The sequence below is a fragment of the Pongo pygmaeus genome, chromosome 10, assembly GCF_028885625.2.
Source record: "Pongo pygmaeus isolate AG05252 chromosome 10, NHGRI_mPonPyg2-v2.0_pri, whole genome shotgun sequence".
NCBI classification, from domain to species: domain Eukaryota; kingdom Metazoa; phylum Chordata; class Mammalia; order Primates; family Hominidae; genus Pongo; species Pongo pygmaeus.
The window spans coordinates 72,715,085-72,719,139 of NC_072383.2; the positions used below are offsets into that span (position 1 = coordinate 72,715,085).

General features: G+C 33.4%; 1 pseudogene; it reads right to left on the reverse strand.

The window, feature by feature from the left end:
- Positions 1 to 2,466: 2,466 nt before the first annotated feature.
- On the reverse strand, positions 2,467 to 3,285 carry LOC129010746 (transcription initiation factor TFIID subunit 9-like; annotated as a pseudogene).
- Positions 3,286 to 4,055: the final 770 nt, after the last annotated feature.

The window sequence follows — 4,055 nt, forward strand, 5'->3', positions numbered from 1 at the left end:
ATGGGAGCCAAAAACTTTTATACGGAAGTAGATTTTGCTCTTTGCTATAATAAAGGAGGCAAGTATGCTTAAATGGACCACAAAAATAAAGGTGATTGAGCCAGGTCAGTGGTTCCCACCTGTAATCTCAGTGATTCAGAAAACTGAGGCAGGAGGATGGCATGAGCACAGGAGTTAGAGACCAGCCTGGGCAATAGAGTGAGACCCCATCTCTAAATAAATAAATAAAAATGATTGACTTCAGTATCATTAGTTAGCCATTTATTTTGGCTTCACTTTATTGAATAAAAATAACACGAAAGAAAGAGTTCTCAAAGGATAAACAATGACTATCCATACATCCACACATACAGGTTTATTTTTTGAGTTCAGGCGTAGAATAAAGAGCTCCAGAGGATCAAAGATCATGGGCCAACAGCAAAAGAAGAAAATTGAACTAGGCTGAAAGAATACAGAAAATCAATTTTTGAAAACAAAAAATACAAATTTTGAAATTAAGGACATATTTCAGGGAACAGTACATGCTCAATTTCAACTGTGGAATTTTTTTCTTAAATCATTTGTGAGACTGGCTGTCAAAACTATTTAAATTGCTTGCATCAGAAATTGTTCTGATCTTCAGCCTGAAAAGAAAATCTACCTTTGTGAAATTACATATTCTATCATCAGTAATAATTATACAAAACACAAACCATCTTTTATATACTAGAATAAATATTCAAATATAAATAGACATTAATCTTAAAATATTTGAATAGAAAAATAGTACAGGTTGATGAAAGCTTTGAGGACTTTTATGCAAACCTAACTTTGGACCCAGTCTAGGGCTTATTAATTTCTTTTTAGGATTCATTTGATAAACAATTACTTGAGTCTGAATTAGCAGGAAAAGTAAGATATTTTAAAGAGTTAGGGTTATTTTTTGAGCTTCAAAGCAGGCAGTGCATGTGAGGGTGTCATGAGGTGCTTGTAATTGGACAGCCATCAGGAAGTAAAATAAAAGCTGTCTTGATTGATTTCCAATTTACAAGCTCACTGCACTAGCTAATAATTTCCACTCACTCTCTAAAACATACTGATTAATTTTCATAGCATTTGAAACAGTTTTGTTTAATAGCCTCATGTCTACTGTGCCCCAACAATTCTGCACATCTGAGGTTCAACCATATGCTTAAAGTGGTTTCTGTTGCCTCTCTAACCTGCTTTTACTCCTGTACTTCACTTTTACAAGTACAGAATGTAATTATTATGTAAATTAATAAAGTAAAGTAGCATATTGTAAGAAAGCCTTTTTCTATGAAATTTAATTCCAATGCTTTGGAAACGCTTGACAAAGACACATTGCAATCTTGCAGTTAAACTAAGTGTAAAACTACAAAGGATGGGGCGAACATTATGTTTAAAATGTAGAAAAATTCTTTATTCAGTCTATCTCACAAGAGTGTTTAAGTTCTTGTTCCATTAAAAAAATTAAACTGTAAATTACAAATAATACATTATATGTGTAGTTTATTCAAGAAATACAACAATAAACTCCAATTAGCAGACCTATACACACAGAAGAAACTTTGGCATTCTATTAAAGAATAAAGATAATAAGTATACACTTACATTGAGTAAAATTAGAATCTTTATATATAAATATATATTTATAAAAATGAGTATATATTCATTTTTAATGATTTCCTGATATAAGCAAAGTTTCAACTACTATTTTTTACATATTTTGTAAAATAAAAGGGCTTTCTTCTGCCATACTAGTCTCTACCTATCTTTGGAATGAAATAATCACTTGCTTTTGCTCCTCTCTCTTTCTTTTTCAATTTTTAAAAAAAATCTGCATTATTTATTTATTTATTTAATTTACTTATTTTTGGATGAATAACAACTTTATGTTTTTACACTTAAAGGCTGATGAAAAACCATTACTAATCTGATTAAAGAAATTCCAGCCCTTCAATTGAAAAGTATGGTAGGCCAGGCATGGTAGCTTACACCTGTAATCCCAGTATTTTGGGAGGCCAAGTTGGTTGCATCATTTAGGTCAGGAGTTTGAGACCAGCCTGGGCAACATGGCAAAACCCCATCTCTACTAAAAATACAAAAATTAGCTGGGCATGGTGGCATGCACCTGTACTCCCAGCTACTTGAGAGGCTGAGACGGGAAGATCACTTGAACCCAGGAGACAAGAGGTTGCAGTGAACCAAGATTGCACCTGCACTCTCCAGCCTGGGTGACACAGCAAGACTTCGTCTCAAAAAAAAAAAAAAAAAGAAAAGAAAAAAGAACGAAAGAAAGAAAGAAAAGAAAGGAAAAAAAGTAGGGAAGTAGGGTAACACTATACTTACTCATTAAATATTATTTAAATGTTCTAAAGCACAACTTGAAAACATCCAGTATGAGTGCCGAATTTCAGTACAATGAATTCAAGACTAGATATACATGTTACGTGCATCAAGGCTAGATTAGAAATTACCATAGTTGTAGTTGTTATCATTATCATTATCATCTTCTTAATGCTTCCTTTTAAACGGACTTGATGATCCATTGGCAATATTTTGTGATGACTCCATATTAGTGGTAATAAGAATGTTTTCGGACCTAAATAATGATTGATTAATTGGAACACTCTTTACTGATGATGTTGCAGAAATTGATGCTTCTATAGCTGGAGTCTGTGAAGCAGAAAGCTGTACTGTAAACCTTTTTCCCTGTGTGGGACATTGGACTCCCTACTTTAGTTAAAACAGACATGATTTGTGGGGTGGTTGCGCCTAATGTAGGATTACTTGATTTGCTAGTAACTGAACCAATGCTTAACCATGGAATTGTTACTCTTCCTGCAGAAGTAGAATTCTTTTTCTGTAAAGACTTAAGCCTGTAGTTTGAAGTGATTAAGCAATGTCTGTTAGGATATTGAATTAGGACCTAAATATGGCTTGATTAATGGCAAAGGGGTTTAATTTCTTTGACTTGCAACATCTAACAAAAAAGCTCTTAGGGGAGAAGAGATGTTAATAAAAAACCTGTTGGTTGGTCAGCTGGTCAGTGCAACACTGGATTGCCAATCGCACATCATCTGCGTCAACAGTAGCTTTCTTAGAATGGCTTAAGTAAATTTTCGCCTCATCTAAAATTGTAGTCACATACCAGAAGTCAAACTCCAACATCTGATTTATAACTCTAAGTTCATACTTTGTAATCCTCATATCCTTCAGTATTTGTGCCATTATCTGTGTATCTTCCCACATGCTCTTGGGAGAGGGCATCTTGTCAGACTCCATGATATCTGGTGATGAGACTTCTCCAGCTAAATCACTCACATTAATGTATTCCACTTCTGATCTTGATGCAAGTTCTTTGCCTAGTGTTGTTTTTCCAGACCCTAGTGTAACATGATGGCTCCCAGTGTCTTGCCTCTTGCCTTATTTTTAATTCATTTAAAATTATTTTTAATTGGCAAATAAAAATTGTATTAATATTGATATAACCTCAATGGAAGGCAATTTAGCAAAAGTTATCATATCAAACATGTTTTGATTGGCAATTCAGGTTCCAATAATTTAACCAATAAGAAACTCCTATGTATTTGTCCTGTACAATGTGATGTTTTGAAATATGTACGCATTCTGGAATCACTAAATTGAGCTAATTAACATATGCATTACCTCAGTAATATTGTTTTATGGTGAGAGCACAAAATCTACTCAAATATTTTAAAAAACACAATGCATTATTGTTAATTATAGTCACCATGTTATACAATATATGTTCAAAACTTATTCTTCTTATATAACTGAAATTCATATCCTCTGACCACCAGCATTTCCTGTACCACACCCAACCTTTCCCAGCACGGGGTAATCACCTTCCTACTCTCTGCTTCTGTAAATTCAACTATCATAAATGCCACGTATAAGCAAGATCATGTAAAATTTATCTTTTGGTGCTAACATAATATCTTCAAGGTACATCCATGTTGTCCTAAACAGGATTACGTTCTTTTTAAAGGGTGAATAATATTCCTCTGGATACATATACAATATTTTCTTTA